The following is an 18160-nucleotide window of genomic DNA, read 5'->3' as shown; positions in this document are numbered from 1 at the left end:
ATGATATCATTAAACCAGCGTGAGTCTTTCTCGGTCTTAACTACCTTGTACTTACTAGTATATACTTAGCAGTTTACAATGTCTTTGAGAGTCAGTCACAGCTGCACGTCGTTCACGGCAACATGACGGCCAAGGAGTATCATACACTGGTTCCAAACCAGAGATATCACGTTTCCCAACGGCAGTGGTATTTTGCAACATGTTAATGCGGCATGTCTCAAGGCCAGGAATGTGATGGAGTGGTTTGAGGAACACAGTGGCGAGTTGCAATTGATGTGCTGGTCCGCCAACTCGCCAGATCTGAACTCAATCGAATACATCTGGGATGAGATTGAACGTGGCGTCAGAGCTCATCGCCCCTCACCGGTATTTAAGGGAATTAGGTGATGTGCAGATGTGGTGTCGGCTCCCTGTGTTGCTGCACAGCAAGGCCTCATTGCTTCCATGCCGCGGCGAGTGCCGCTGTTATCTGTGCCAAAGGTGAACATACCGGCTACTAAGCAGGTGGTCACAATGTTCTAACCGATCAGTCTAAGCATTCCGCTCGTACCGCTGTGGTACAGTGTTTTAGTTTCGTTTGTCTAGATATGCTGTTGTCGCTTATTATTACTCATTGTTATTTTGTTACTTAGTTTATTCTACATTATTACATTCAGTTCAGCTGCATTTGTTGCTTAATAATGCGCAGCGCTGTGGCGGCTATATGTACATCGATCAGCTTTCCGTTTGGAGAATGTGAAAGTTTGTATTATTAAGTGCTATGTGAAAATCAACAGAGAAATTAATTAGTCTGTCTGTCAGTCGTCATCTGTGATATCCTAATCCTGTTATGTCGTGGTCATCATCTAACCTGATGACAAGGTTTCTATAAGACCTGTGACATAATGATAAATTGATTAAACATGTTGACCTACTACGACCATGACAGGGCAATGATGGGGAAGTGCAAGAAGGAGCTTAAGTCATCCATCTCCACTCGCAGGTGTTACATTAGAGGCATTGTGCGTCACAGTGTGGTTTATAATTAAAATTCTTACAGAATACGTTCCTGCAGGAGGTAACGAACATGTTTCTCCTTGCTCAGTATAGAGTGTTTAAAGTTATGGGCTGTATTCCTTCAGGAGATAGTACCGGTCACGAATATGAAGAAAAAGGTCCTGTAGCACAATTCGGGAAACAAATTTTTCTTGACAAACGTGCCACTCTTTCCTACGGCAGACACGTGTCCGTTGAAACTGCATGGGCTGCACAAAGCGGTTACCACTCATTCTTTCACATCCTTCATCCCTCATCTCAAGGAATCACTAAGTCGCTGAGACACATCTTGCTGAACTATTGTTCGGTCACGCGCTCCTAAGTGTGTACGTTGCTCATATATAATTCGAGACGGAAGACAGCGTTAAGGATAGTTTCTGAGCAGTACACATCAGCCAATAGTAGCATACCATGTCTTCCATTTCCTACCTCGAAACACAGGATTCCACTTTTAACTTGACTCAATCTACGGTGTAACCTATCGTGTTCAGATGCCAGTACTACCTCAGAACTCTACGTATGGGCTTACTGATGCGGAAGATATGCTGTGTATGACATCAGTATAACAGGCAGAACACAAGGTAATGTCTGCACTAATAAACATGCGTATGACCGGATTGCACCACTCAGTTGAGTGTACGGTGTTACGAGCACTAGAACAGAATATAAAACTCTGTTTTAAAACGACTTCTACAAATATAATTACGCCAGTATTGTAACTTGACAGGGTTAACTTAAATATACTAATTCATCTCATCTCTTCAGAATACTGGTACCTCCTGAATAATATCAGCCAATTTCTTCTCTTGTGTGTACATGCTGAGAGCAGCTGCTGTACAAATAATTTATTAATGTCCGTGTCAGCAACGATAGAAAGGTGTTTTCTCGTGTCGATACATATTTAGTTTTTGCAATTAAAACACTGTCAACGATACGGGATTCTCCTCACATTCTTGCTTACGATGGAGAAGTCATCCCTGCATACAAGTTTAATTATAATTCTTCCATTTGGCTATGGCACAGTTTATAAAAATAAAATTGGAGACTATTAATGGCTAGTAACTAAGTACAACATCGCTGACAGTGCAGCCTATAGCAAAGTAGTATTATTTGGGCGGGCATTATTATAGATGAGAGCCAGGCACTGAGCGGAATGGAGTGATGGGAAATGACTGTTTGTCCGTTCCTCGTCTCACCACAAACAGTCGTTCCTCTCAGCAACAACCATACAATAAAGCAAGTACGACTGTGCATCGAATGTCAACAGAAAAAGGCCTACAGCATTGGGTAATTCCTGTACTCGACACATTGTAGATGACACATACCACAACAAATATTCGCTTCCAGATATATGTTCCCACTTCCCGGAAGAACTCAAGACATAATTTTAAGTACCAGTATATCTCAGATATACCAATAACCTTCCGTTACTCGCTCGAACATTCATGACATGGTCACTCACGCGGATGACAGGTATAATCCACTAAGAAAACGGTCTGTTTGTATACTTTGAACGGTCTTTATGGCTGATTTTATGATTTTTTATTAAATCTAAATACAATACATTTAATATTCGTGAAATGTATAACATATTCTAACTTTTGAAACCGACCATTCGAAGAACAATATCTTCAGTTGAATTACTGGCATTACATAGCCCCTCTGGTTATTTACCTACGTACAGTTATAAATTCAAAGTGTATGCTGTTTTTACATCAACCAAACCAAACACATTTAACCCATACATTGCTGGTTTGCTAGGGATATATTGCCTGAATGGAATGGGCAGTTTCCTCGAAATGCCAAAAGCTGTTCATCAACAGTACGGCATTCACTAAGTGAAAAATATTTTTTGGCAATTGTTCGTGAATAGTTTGAGAGGTGGCAGAAGCCCCCTCTCATATTTCTATCTTACTCTGAGTAATTCGACTTTCCTCTCTAATTGCATGCGGTGAAAAGTTGCTATTCCTTCACATGCAGACTTCCCACGCAGCGTATCTCGTCACCCGGGTGGTCCGGTTACAGGCGGGCTCTGTGGATCTTGAAAATGTTAAGCCCACAGGTGTGAGGGAGTCGAGTGAATGCTTTCCAGACGCCGACATTGTCACAATAGCGGCGGAGACACGCCCGCAGGGGCCTCACGGAGCGGCTGGGCTAGAGATTCCGTTACTTCGCAGAAACTTTGCGAAAACACTTTCTGGCGGGCTACCAGCGAGATGTGGCAATGACTTGTGTTCCCATTCAGTCTTGGCGGGCAAATTCCCGCGTTTTCAGCAAAATTGTAACTGTGAATGGCCTGCTCAAGGAATATCTCCGTGACGTAGCAAAATTGGCGCAGAAATTGGCGCCAAGAATCACCATTGGTTGAATGGTAGTGCTTCGGCAATAGAGTGGAATTTTCCACCGGTTTTCGAGTTGCTGATTGGAACGTTTAACCACGACCTCTGTCGTAGGGGTGGGAATGTTCTGTGTTCGGTTTGTACGGGTGCTCTTGCGGTAGTCGGCTCTCGCCTTTCGGTTGGAGTAGGTTACAAGACTGAGCTCTCGCTGCTCTGGACAGCCTGTCCTCCATTGGCTGTCTAATATACTTTTATTTGATTGTAACTGTTTAACGAAGTTGCTGAAGTTTCGACTTCAACGTAACTTTCTGAGTACAGTTGGCAATTGAGCGTTCTGCGTACAAGTGGCCTATGTTGCCTGTCTTGGGCAGTTTTGGCTAAAGTTGACTGTATCGGAGTTACTGTGTGACTTCGCTTGTTAAAATCAATCAGTGTACCATCAGTGATTGTGTGGCGAGCCTTCTTGGTCTCCCTCAGAGGCGCATTTGTATTGATAGGAAGTCTTTAGTCTGGAACAACCAGACCAGGACAATTTGTTTCGGGCTATACTCGCGAAATTACCATCACCACGACGGGACGTCGAAGCAACCAGCCATCGCTTCCGGTACGCCAGATCGTGTCTTTGCAGTTAAGAAGACAGCTTGGTAATGTATGTCCGCAGCCCCGGCAGATTAGGGATTTTGCACTGTGATAATTCCCCACTACTGTAGCAGCAGTTAATGTTGGGTTGGTTGTGTGTTTCTCTTAAGATTTGAGTTGCAAGGAATTGGCTCCACATACCACTTTGTCATAAACGTCACAATCTAGTTTATGGACAACTTCACCTTCGCAGCATTTATTTGAGTATCCAATTTGATCCATTTTGATGTATTATAAATGTTTCATGTGTTTTTTTTTCTTTCGAAAAACCCATTTGGAGGGTACGATGAATCAACTTTGGCTACTCTTCATTGTATTAGATTTCTTCAGTTTCCAAATTTCCTTCATCCTTTTAGAGTGTTGTTCCCTTTCTTCTTGAGTCCACTTTCGTCTAGTTATTTTCTTTCTCTCCTGAAATTCTGCCTTTTGAATTGCCTTTCTGAAATGTGTTCTGTTTTCTATTGTGTCTATTGTAACTCCAGCATTTTCAATGTCCTTTTCAGTCTCTATGAACCATGCTGGCTTGGATTAGTAGCTATTGAGTAATGTGAATATCCGCTTGGTTAGCCTGTTGTTATCCATTCTGAATATATGTCCAAAAACTGTAGTCTCCTATTCCTCATTACATCAGTTAGTTTCTCCGTTTTCAGATATAGCTCTCTGTTTGGTCTTAACCTGTATTCAGCATTATCGTTTCTTTTAGCTCCCAGTATTTTCCTTAAAATTCTTCTTTCGACCTTCTCTAGTTTCTCAAGATCTCCATTTCTTGTTAGTTTAAGTGTTTCTGCCGCATAGAGAGCTTCAGGTCTGGCCACTGTTTGGTAGTGTCTTAATTTCGTGTTCCAGGACAAGGATTTTTTATTATAAACGTTTTTGGTCATATGAAACACTCTTTCCATTTTGTGCACTCTAGTTTCTATAGCTATCTTTTCTTTGGCATTTATGTAATCCACTCTCCTAGGTATTTAAAGGAATCTGTTTTGTGTATTGTGTTGTTGTCAACTGCAATATTTTGAGGAGCATCACAGATGTTTGTCATAAACTTTGTTTTTTCATAGGATATTTGTAGTCCTACTTTGGCTGCTTGTTTTTGTAGTTCTCTTATTTGTTCTTGGGCAATGTCTAGTGAATCTGTAATCAATGCCATGTATCTGCGAAGGCTAAACAGTCGACAGTGATCTTGTTTGGATTTCTCCCTAGTTGAATCCCTTTAGTATTGATGGCCTTCCTCCATTCTCGAACTACCTTCTCCAAGACACAATTGAAAAGCAGAGGTGACAGACCATCTCCCTGTCGAACACCTGACTTTATTTCAAACGATTTTGAGAGCTCTCCCCTAAATTTTACTTTCGATTTTGTATTTGTCAAAGTACCTTTAATTATTGCTGTTGTTTTAGCATCGAGTCCCAATTCTTTTAAGATATCAAGCAGTGTATTTCTGTCAATTGAATCATAGGCTTTTTTTAAAATCCACAAAAGCAATTACATATTTTAAGTTCCTGATTTTCCTCATTTCTATTATGTTCTTTAAATTTAGTATTTGTTCTGCACATGACCTTCCTTTCCTAAATCCAGCCCGATACTCTCCTAGCTGTTTGTCAAGTATCTCTTCTGCTCTTTTTAAAAGCACCTTAGACAAGATCTTATAGGTCACTGGTAAGAGGGAGATTCCCCTATAATTGCTAGGATCTGTTTTCTTCCCTTTTTTATGTAGTGGATGTATTAATGCAGATGTCCAGTCTGGTGGTAATCTGTGTGATGTCGCGATTTCTTTTAGTATTTCTGATAGACACTGTATCATCTTGTCACTAGAGTACTTCCATAGTTCAGAAACTATATTATCCTCGCCAGGGGCTTTATTATTTTTAAGCTCTTTTATGATTTCTTTTATTTCTTCTGTGGTTGGCGGCTTGGAGTCTGGTGGTGTTGGGTTTACAATATTGAAATTAAATTTTTCTTTCGGTGGATAACAGTTATGTAGTTCTTCAAAATATTCAGCAAGTATTCAACAGTTCTCTATGCTATTATATGCAGTTTTCTGCGTTTTTGGGTCCGTGAAAAATAGACTAGGAGGAGAGTATTTCTTTAAGTTACTTTTGTTCTGTTTGAAGTTGGAGTCTATTGATGCTAGTTGGTCTTTTATTTATTGAACTTAGATCTTTTTAAGGCCTTTTGAAGCTTGCTTCCGGGCTTCTTTTAGGGAGTTCCTATTTTTATCATTTTTGTTGGCATTCCAAATGTTCCAAGCTCGTTGTCTTGTTAGGAATAGTTTGTCACACTCATCATTCCACCAGGCATGTTTCCATTTTTTGGTAAGGAGAATGCTTTCTTCTGCTGTCTGTACTATATCTTTTTGATGTTCCCATGTTTTAGGTGTTTTCTTTTCCAAAAGTGTCCTGAAATTGTGTTCCTTGGTTAATTTCTGAGTGTCAAACTTTTTAGGTTGATATTCGCTCTTTCTTTTATACACTCCTGGAAATGGAAAAAAGAACACATTGACACCGGTGTGTCAGACCCACCATACTTGCTCCGGACACTGCGAGAGGGCTATACAAGCAATGATCACACGCACGGCACAGCGGACACACCAGGAACCGCGGTGTTGGCCGTCGAATGGCGCTAGCTGCGCAGCATTTGTGCACCGCCGCCGTCAGTGTCAGCCAGTTTGCCGTGGCATACGGAGCTCCATGGCAGTCTTTAACACTGGTAGCATGCCGCGACAGCGTGGACGTGAACCGTATGTGCAGTTGACGGACTTTTGAGCGAGGGCGTATAGTGGGCATGCGGGAGGCCGGGTGGACGTACCGCCGAATTGCTCAACACGTGGGGCGTGAGGTCTCCACAGTACATCGAGGACCATTCGCAACCGTCTCCATGAAGCTGGGCTACGGTCCCGCACACCGTTAGGCCGTCTTCCGCTCACGCCCCAACATCGTGCAGCCCGCCTCCAGTGGTGTCGCGACAGGCGTGAATGGAGGGACGAATGGAGACGTGTCGTCTTCAGCGATGAGAGTCACTTCTGCCTTGGTGCCAATGATGGTCGTATGCGTGTTTGGCGCCGTGCAGGTGAGCGCCACAATCAGGACTGCATACGACCGAGGCACACAGGGCCAACACCCGGCATCATGGTGTGGGGAGCGATCTCCTACACTGGCCGTACACCACTGGTGATCGTCGAGGGGACACTGAATAGTGCACGGTACATCCAAACCGTCATCGAACCCATCGTTCTACCATTCCTAGACCGGCAAGGAACTTGCTGTTCCAACAGGACAATGCACGTCCGCATGTATCCCGTGCCACCCAACGTGCTCTAGAAGGTGTAAGTCAACTACCCTGGCCAGCAAGATCTCCGGATCTGTCCCCCAATTGAGCATGTTTGGGACTGGATGAAGCGTCGTCTCACGCGGTCTGCACGTCCAGCACGAACGCTGGTCCAACTGAGGCGCCAGGTGGAAATGGCATGGCAAGCCGTTCCACAGGACTACATCCAGCATCTCTACGATCGTCTCCATGGGAGAATAGCAGCCTGCATTGCTGCGAAAGGTGGATATACACTGTACTAGTGCCGACATTGTGCATGCCCTGTTGCCTGTGTCTATGTGCCTGTGGTTCTGTCAGTGTGATCATGTGATGTATCTGACCCCAGGAATGTGTCAATAAAGTTTCCCCTTCCTGGGACAATGAATTCACGGTGTTCTTATTTCAATTTCCAGGAGTGTATATTGGTCTAATTTTGAATTTAACGACAGATAGATAGTGATCTGAATCTAAACTTGCACTCTTAGCAACTTTTACATTGAGTATCTCTGATGCAGACAGTCTGCTTATAGCAACATGGTCAAGTTGTTTCTCCCCACAGACTGAATTCGGGGATACCCATCCAGTTTGTTTTCTAGGGAGTTTTTTGAAATATGTAGACTTTAGAACTATGTCATGTTCTCTGCATAAACTAATAAGTCTTTCTCCATTTGCATTGGTTCTTTTATGTGCAGGGAATTTGCCTACTATGGATTGGTGATTACGTTCTTTGCCGATTTGAGCATTAAAGTCTCCCAACAATATTATTGTGTTTTTGGATGAAATCTGGTCTAAGGTGTTTGACAGTTCCTGCCAAAAAATTTCTGTTTGTTCTTTTTGTGTTCTGTTTTTCTCATTTGTTGGTGCATGTGAGTTTACAATGGTATACAGTTTATTTACTGATTTGAAGGTTAATGTTGAAAGCCTTTCATTGACAGATTTAAATTCTACTATCGAGTTTAATATATTTTGGTTTACAATGAATCCTGTTCCAAATTGGGGTACATTCTTCATAACTCTTTTTCCTGGCTTCCCTTTGAAGATTCTGAATCCCTCTGAATCAAATGAATGTTCATCAGTATACCTTGTTTCTTGGAGTGCAGTTATCACTATATTTTTCTGTTTTATAAAATTTATTAACGTTTTAAGTTTTCCTGTTTTTAGAAGTGAGTTTACATTGAACATTGCCAAGTAGTTTATATTTTTGTGTTTAATTTTATCTGTTGCTTGCTTAAGGCAGGTTTCAGGATGCTCCGACTCATCCTTCGCACGTTGCTGTAGGCCCCCAGAATCCGAATGCCTACTGTTAATTTCCTTAGAAATTGGAGATTGGTTACTCCCTGGGGTAAAATCTCTTACAAGGTGCGCATCCATTGTTGATTGTTTGTTCGGTTAGGGGAACAAGTCCCCTAAGGATTCTACTCAGGTTATTAACTCCGAGGAATGGTTTTCAGCCGCACCACTGGTGGACAGACGCTGACCACTCAGCCGCTTGTTTCAAGACAGCCGCCAAGTGGATTTTTTTCTTTGGTTGCCTCTTCCGCTAGTTCCGCCGTACCGAGAACTATTCCCTCCGCCTTCACTACTGTTGAGGTCTTCACTGTAGTCCTAGCAAGGAGCCCTTACAAGGTGCTATCACCCGGGCCAGGTGAACCTTGGTATTTTAACGAGGTTGTTACTCCTCCCCCTCCTCCTTCCTCACCTCTTGTATGGTGAGGCCCCGGGCTTGGGACCGGCGTAGCGGAGTTTGTGTTTTGTTTATGATTTTGAGTTTAGTCATAATAAATCAAATTGCTATTTTGGACAGAACTTTCATTCTGTTAATCGGTAGAGCAACCCTTTCATTTCTCACTACGTTACTGAAACTTTCCTTTATTTAATTAATGTCTATCAAATTAAATTATGGCAGGTTCCAAACTCTTTTCTACTCCACTTGCAAGGTCGATTACAGTCAGTTCGCGTTTCTTCTTCATCCATGTGCAACAGCAAAAGTAGGAGTTAGAAATGGGGGCGCTTAGAGCATCATTTCCATATGAAGATTCGAGAAGAATTTAGTATAAAATACACTGCTAGCCCCGGCACCTCGCATAAAATGGCGACCCTTAGCCTCCGATCTTTCCTGTGAATCACTGATAAGCAAACAGTATTCTTAATAGCAACATTCAAATTTTTTTCTCTATGTTTTTTAATAATTAATACCCAAGTTCTTTTTCTTGTAGTTCCACGATTAGTTTTTAAGTAGCGGCGCATTATTATAGTTTTTGTTTTCAGTGCACATATTTTTTGTTTGTTCATTGTTTTTTGTGTTTCTTTGATATGGTGTCTGCACATCACACTTTGTCGGGTTTGTGTGCAGTTTCTGTACCACAACAAATCGTGCGTGTAACTACAGCGTTGGAACGGCGTTGTTGAAATTTTATGTCTATGTGGAAAAATATATGGAGTAGATTATTTTTATTGTGCATTTTAGATAAAATTGTTTTTCATGAATGATCACGAGAAGTATGGCATGACTTATCGAGCGAAGCTAAAACAAAAGAGGATAGCATAATGGACAAGGGGCAGTTTACCGACGGGTATAGGTACGGAGATGAGATGGGCACATTTTTAGCAGGTCAGGACAACAGGGTCATTGATGAGGAAGGTGATTTGGACGCGATCTTAGACAACGTAGCGGCCTTGATTATGATAGTGAGGTAGAGGATGAAACAGAGACAGGCACACAGGTCGAGACGGTAGCAGAAGTTTATAATGAACGAGAGCAGACAGGGGCCAGCTCGGTCACGTCAGAGCTCTAGCGGCGAGGTGTCCAGAGTTACATCGCACATGTGTGACGAGGATCAAAAAGGTGACATAAACCCAATACTGAGCTTCCTACGATCAATGAAAGAAGAAGCTGATGAACGACGCAAGAAGGAGAAGGAAGAAGATGAGAAACAACGTAAGAAGGAGAAGGATGAAGCTGAGAAACAACGCAAGAAGGAGAAGGAAAAAGTTGACGAACAGCGTTAGAAGGACACTGAGGAAATAATTTCGCATATAGGGGAAATTCGTGGGGAATTACTAACAATAAAGAAAGAACGTGGAGAAGCAAAACAAATGTCAATGGTAGCACAAAAAGTAACAGGCCTAGCCAAAACGGCAGCAACAGGGGCAATGAAAATCGCAAAAATAACTTCTCAACTTGCAGGGCGCTTGCGACGTGCGACACAAGCCCACTAAAAATCCCTAGCGGTCTTAAAGACTCAAGGTAATATTGCGGTTAGGAACATCACGAAACGAATGAAAGAAGTAGAGAGTTGGATAGCAAAACTAGAGCGAAACGGGCACACGAGCACTGCGCGTTCGGATACCAATGATGGAGTACACAGAATTGTGTCTCCGAGGAAAAGCATGCCGTGCTCTAGCCCAGTGACAGAGTGCGGAACTAAAAATGCACAGGCATAAACAGCGAGTAATATGGTTCAAATGGCCCTGAGCACTATGGGACTTAACATCTATGGTCATCAGTCCCCTAGAACTTAGAACTACTTAAACCTAACTAACCTAAGGACATCACACAACACCCAGCCATCACGAGGCAGAGAAAATCCCTGACCCCGCCGGGAATCGAACCCGGGAACCCGGGCGTGGGAAGCGAGAACGCTACCGCACGACCACGAGATGCGGGCGAGCGAGTAATAGCTCCAATAATTGCAGCCCACTTAGAAGGGTGAATGCTGAATGCCACTTCCACTGTGATACAGAGGTAGCACATCACAGTTATCAGCAAGATAGATCAGGACACTCAGCAGACGTGCAAGTATCGGAAACGAGTGACAATACCAGTGCTAGGATCGGACAGAATTTTGATCAGAATCACTTCCTGTCGATACTAAAATTCCTTAAGTTCAAAGATAATGGAGGGTCGATGCATCCGAAGAGCTGGGTGGTGCAGTTTACAAATTCATTACCGTCGTCATGGCCAACCCAGGCAAAATTGGAATTCATGTGTGGACACATCGAAGGTCAAGCCACGGAAAAGATGCGGGGTGTGGCAGCGACGTGTGGGGCTTATCAGGAATTTGTTGGTGCATTCCTGCGGACCTACTGGTCAAAGGAAACGCAAGACAGGATTAAAGAGGAAATAACATTTTGTCCTGAACTGGAAGTGTCCGGGCATAGGAGCGCAACCAAATTTTTTGATGATTTACTGAAGAAGAATCAGTTTTTAGATAGTCCATATAGCAACGGAGAGATCATTAAATTTTGCTTTTCCAAATTGCCAGTTAGGTATCAATAGACACTTGTCGGGAGTGTGGATCTGACATAGAAGCATTCAAGAGTCTATTGCGCGAACTCGAAGTAGTCTTTGATAAACAAGACGCAAAGGACAGGAAGAAGGCATAAAATAACAAATACCACGGGCCAGCAAGAGAAGATAACAGATCGCATAATCGCACTGGTCAGTTAGGAAACCAGGGTCACGGAAGTCAAGGTTACGCTATTCAAGGTTATGGAAACCAGAGACACGGAAACCAGAACGTCAGGGAACAGGGTCAATCTAGACAAGCAATCTGGGACAGGAGGAATAACGAACGGGAAAGCGACCGTAATCGGAGAGAGCGAAACCAAGGGCAACAGGAGAACCAGGAGATTGAATTTACACCGGCAAATCCTAATGCACGTCAGAGGAGGGGAGTCTGACAATGGATTGGCGCTAGTCCATAGGACTCCACCACATCTCACACAAAGAAGTTCGTGGAATAATAGTAGTTTAAGTGATGTACATAGTAGAATAGGCAAATATATGAACCTTTCTTCGGGGAACAATAATCGTTGCATTAATAGATTAAGATTGTTAAAGTATTATCACGCTGCGTTTTCTCGCATTAGAATTTACTGCTGCTAACTTTTTGTTTTGATGATGTTCGCGACTTCCAATGTCGATGGAGTAGGAGACACTACCTTTCCATGAGCAATGTTTTTGTCCTTTCCTGTCTGGTGTCCATGTTGAGGGATAAAGTTGAGTGAGGAGATGTCGCACAAACGGGCGCATACAAGAACGTGCTCTTAGAAGCGTTCTGAGAAGTTGTGATACGCTCCATAGCGGCCACAACCAGTTTGTGAGACGTTCATACCAATGCTTGCAGGCACGCGTCAGTGCACTGCAAGATTGTGGTATATTGCGTGATTTAGAGGATGAATATGGGCAGTATAGTTTTTGCAGAGCTGCGCCAGCATCGCTGTCTTGCAAGTCGGGGTGAACCTGTGAGCGTTTGACTCCAATGGTGCCCTAGACGGTAGAAATGCGGGCATAAACCCCACCATGCGAATGTGCTGGTTGGGGCATTAGCTTGCTGCTCGTGACTGTGACAGATGAATAGCCAAGGAATTATACTTGGAGATTCGTGACATACCGTGTACCTGGCGTGTGGTGGGCGACTGAATCCTCAACAGGAACCGGTCCTGGCTTCGTCATTACATTGCCTCTGGAAAGGTGCCCTTTGATCGCTAAAAACAGCATCACATAGAAAAAGAAGTAGCAACTATAAATTTATTGTCTTGTATAACCATGGCTAACCCAGTGTCTGGAGTTTCAGTGAGGAGTAGTGAGAACTCGGAGGCCATGTCGTACGGCGCGCACATCACTGTCGTCAATAGCGGCGACCAGCGAGACATCTCAGAGTAACAGGAATTATGTAAGAGTGTTGTATAAGGAAAATAAAGAGAGAGAGAGAGTACCATATACTAGGATAAGTTAAACTTTAGGATTTAACAATAACTAGATCCTTAATATTGTGGGAGTTTTCTACCGCAAGTGTTGTTTGGCGCGCGCCTGTTGGGATGCTATTTTTCAGGTCACCAAACCACAGACCCCGAGATGGAGGGACGACGGGCGAGCGAACCTAATATAGTTGCATGTTCTTTATAGCTCGGTAAAACTTCCACCTGCATAATAACATAATTTATTCAAAAGACATAGAATGTAGATCGTTGGCCAATGGTAGTTAACTCTTGAGCATGTCTCCTGTCGCTCTATATAAGTAATAGTAATATTAGTGGGGGCCCGCACATTTAATTGTTCATCCAAAATAGTGTCACACACCATGTACAGTAGTGAGATCGGACTCTGCACAAATATCAAGATAGATTATTTCCATGTCTAGATTAGATATACCAAGATTTTGTTATAATGATAGCCATAGATTGATAACTATAAAATTAAAAAAAGAGTGTCTGAAATGACAGACCATCAATGTATCGTTATGTAAATTTATTATAACATAGAAGGTCATGGGAAAAAGTTAAGCATAAGATTTTTGTCAGAACTGTGCAGATGACGGGAATCGTGGCAATGCAGAGGCCGGCCGGAGCAAAAAACAAGAGGTCATCGGCTATCTGCAAGAAGGGGAGCGTCAGCGCGCCACCTGACGAGAAGGGTGCGGCAGCGTCCGGTCCTACAAGCTGACAGTCACCGGGCCGTGTACCTGAGGGATTAGGCGACAGACAGCCCTCGCCGGGCCACAAGCGAAAGTGTGGCTGGCCGTTGACACTGACACGCGACCAGCACGCAACAGCCAGCTAGCTCTCCGGACACGGCACCTGTTTGGAGGGATTCCCTGCAGCAGACCACGTTGTCGTGAGTACACGAAGATCACATAAGGTGTCAGAACCTGCGCCTGATGTGCCTCAGGACAGAAAGGGACGCTATATAATCACCGATTTGAGTTTTTACAATTCACTATCATTGGCTGATCTGCATACACAAAGCAGTATCGTGCCACAAACTCTAACAAATGAATTGTCTCATTCCTAACTTCTCTCACTTACAGAGCAGTTGTAGCAATCGTCACTCCTAGTTCGATCCTGTCTGGATCACCTCACACACTTGTGGAGTCACTCCACGTGCCATCATCCCTCGTTGAACTGCAATAATGGGAAACGTAACGTACTGTCCAGGGAGAGAAGAGACCTGGGCTAGTGATGCATCCCAACTAGGAGACCTCAGACATTTAATCGACATGAGGAGAGCCTATGTGTTCCTATCGTACTGCCGTGATCATATGCGTGGGTCTTGCTGCAATCTCAACAGCGTACTGCAGATGCTCCAGCACACCCTATTGCTGTTGCAAAAACGTAGCAACAACATCCGATGTTTAGCCCTATGTGATGTCAGTAATGTGGCCCCATCCCAAAAGACCCCCTCCGATGCTCAAGACATGGAACCACGTGCATCAATGCATATGACTCAACATACCAACCCCCTCAGAGAAACTAACGAATTTGTGAAGTACTTCGAATATTTCTAACAATGTGATTTAGTGCCTCATTCTCAGCACAGTCGTGAACATTATGTAATGTGCAAGCACAACTTGACACCAATGAACCTTGGTTTTTTTTTTCTTAAATTTCTTTCTTAGTGTTGTTTTTGTAATGTATGTTATACCGTGTATGTGTTTGTGAATTTGCACTGTAATTCTTATGTAATTGATAGAGTAGGGCGCACAAATTACAAATTACTGTATTGTTCTCTACACCATGCTTTTTTGTATTCTGTATTTTTCTTGTGTGTATGCAAACAGTGTGCCTGACGTCCCCATAAACTGAAGTAGATACCACCACTGTCACTGTGAATGGACCATCAGTTCAGGGAACATTTTGTAAAGGTTATTCTTGCTGCAGGGAGACAGAGTGAATCGGAGGTTGTAATTAGATTCTGAAAGCTCACAAAGAGATTGTTAACTTAAATATTATCATGTGTGATTGAGTTCAGGTTAGTTTAATGATTGAAATTGTAACATCTTGGGCATTTAATTGCGGAGCACTCCAACTCTGATTGTAAAGAATAAACTGCACCATATTTGACTTACATGCCCGGGCCATAGAGCGTGAATGCTGTGTGAATCGGTGTTTGGAAGGGGCTCCCTGGGTATGGATGAATGACGTGAGTGTTAGATTCCCATATTAAGAAGGTGGAATTGGCTACATCATAAATAATCCTCCCTCTATGAGTTCCTTTTGTCAGTTGCAGTGATTTTTTTTTATATAGTGTGGCATGTGGAGTCAGTCTGCAAGATTGTTCTTGGGCGATTGACTCACTGCCTTGCTCCTAAGTGAGCCAACCGCTCACCAATTACAATCTAAACTGGCGTAGGGGCTATGAGAGGTGGCACAAGCCCCCTCTCATATTTCTATCTTACTCTGAGTAATTCGATTTTCCTCTCTAATTGCATGCGGTGAAAAGTTGCTATTCCTTCACATGCAGACTTCCCACGCAGCGTCTCTCGTCATCTGGGTGGTCCGGTGACAGGCGGGCTCTGCGGATTTTGAAAAGGTTAAGCCCACAGGTGTGAGGGAGTCGAGTGAGTGCTTTCCAGACGCCGACATTGTCATAATAGCGGCTGAGACACGTCCGCAGGGGCCTGAAGGAGCGGCTAGGCTAGAGATTCCGTTACTTCGCAGAAACTTAGCGAAAACACTTTCTGGCGGGCTATCAGCGAGGCGTGGCAATGACTTGTGTTCCCATTCAGTCTTGGCGGGCAAATTCCCGCGTTTTCTGCAAAATTGTAACTGTGATTGGCTTGCTCAGGGCATAGCTCCGTGACGTAGCAAAATCGGCGCAGAAATTGGCGCCAAGAATCTCCATTGGTGGAATGGTAGTGCTTCGGCAATAGAGTGGAATTTTCCGCTGGTTTTAAAGAGGCTGATTGGAATGTTTAACCACGACCACTGTCGTGGGGGCGGGAATGTTCTGTGTTCGGTTTGTACGGGTGCTCTTGCGGTAGTCGGCTCTCGCCTTTCGGTTGGAGTAGGTTACAAGACTGAGCTCTCGCTGCTCTGGACAGCCTGTCCTCCATTGGCTGTCTAATATGCTTTTGTTTGATTGTAACTGTTTAACGAAGTTGCTGAAGTTTCGACTTCAACGTAACTTTCTGAGTACAGTTGGCAATTGAGCGTTCTGCGTACAAGTGGCCTATGTTGTCTGTCTTGGGAAGTTTTGGCTAAAGTTGATTGTATCGGAGTTACTGTGTGACTTCGCTTGTTAAAATCAATCAGTGTACCATCAGTGATTGTGTGGCGAGCCTTCTTGGTCTCCCTCAGAGGCGCATTTGTATTGATAGGAAGTCTTTAGTCTGGAACAACCAGACCAGGACAATTTGTTTCGGGCTATACTCGCGACATTACCATCACCACAACGGGACGTCGAAGCAACCAGCCATCGCTTCCGGTACGCCAGATCGTGTCCTTGTAGTTAAGAAGACAGCTTGGTAATGTATGTCCGCAGCAACAGCAAAAGTAGGAGTTAGAAAATGGGGCGCTTAGAGCATCATTTCCATATAAAGATTCGAGAAGAATTTAGTGTTAAATACACTGCTAGCCCCGGCACCTCGCAAGTTCAAGTACCTCTCTGATAGGAACCAACTGCGAACACCTCTGTCACGGATATTATCAAACCTAAGACATCTCAACAGAAACCTGAATCAGTTTTCACTTATGCATAAATAATATGATTCAAGTCCGTTTCCCTTCGAGTTATCCCAAAATTTCGATATACTCTTCCTAGAACATCTCAAAGATGTAACGAATCAATGAAAGGTGTGATCTCTATCGCATCTGTTTCTTTAGCATCCCTTTCCCTAGAGAAGTTACCACGAACTTCGTTCATGGATATATTAGTGGATACTGTGATAATGCTAATTATGTTTTCATCCAAGAACAAATTCAGAATTTCTATTTCTGTCTTTTTTATACGAGCTAGACTTTTTGGTCCAGGCAAGTGCGTAATAATATTAGAAGATATGCTTCTAACAATAGCAGGATATTTATTTTTTAGTTATTCCATCTTCCTCTAAAAGAAATGCATCCTCTTGAGTTACTTCTTCCTGTGACTCACATTCATCATTCTCCGGCACTTCTTGTTCTGTTCCTGAATCCTGACCGCTATCATGAACACAGTCCTCAGTCTCTGCGTCAGCGCTAATACTGTCAGCATCTTCATCACTCAGCTCATTCAACCATACGCTAGGATCTCTACTAAACTCTGTCCGAGGTTTTTTCGCTTTTGACATTTCTTCCACAATCTAAAAATAAAGAGAATACTAGGTAACACGGAAGGTAGCTGCAGTCAGTTTCAATAATTCCAAATTTATGCACATGAAGGATCGATTGAATCTAGGAAAACAATAAAGGAGCACAGACTTAATTTGTTTCAGATTGTGGCAGCAGAGCTCGCGCAGATGACTGGTGTCCTCCAGACCATAATAATGTTTCATAAACAGTGTTTATGATTAAAGCTAACTGCTGGACAGTTAACAGAAAGGTACTGAAAATGGTGCGATCTCAGTCCTGCCCTGTCAGACAGAATTGAGCGGGAAAGTCATGTGGATGACAAGTGTTATCCGCGCGAGCGACGGAGGGTTCAAGTAGAACCAGAAATTAGATCTCATATGGCGGAGGTTGAAGTTCGCTAAAGATGTGGAGACTGTCATAAGAATTTCCAAAGCATGCAGTTCAGTTAAAGAAGAGTGGACATCTCTAAAATGAGGAAGCACAGATGTTAGACGAACGTAGGTGCAAGTGAGGAAACTACTAAAGAACCTTGTGTAACCTGAGAAAAAAGTCAACTGATCGGCATATGAATAAAGTACAAAATAATCATGGAAAGTCCGGAATGCAGAAATGTAAATCAGGAATAATGCGAATAGGAACTGCAGGGAAGCCAAGGTGAAGTGGATGGAGGAAAAGCGTGAGGAAAACTAAAACTAAATGATCACCCGAAGTGCTGATGCAGCATACGGGAAAGCCAAAACAATCGATTAAATTAATATGAGGGGTAGCAACACTAAGACAGGTGAAAAGAGTAC

This window comes from Schistocerca nitens, chromosome 8 (genome assembly GCF_023898315.1).
Source record: "Schistocerca nitens isolate TAMUIC-IGC-003100 chromosome 8, iqSchNite1.1, whole genome shotgun sequence".
NCBI classification, from domain to species: domain Eukaryota; kingdom Metazoa; phylum Arthropoda; class Insecta; order Orthoptera; family Acrididae; genus Schistocerca; species Schistocerca nitens.
Note: the sequence above shows the minus strand (reverse complement) of the source record.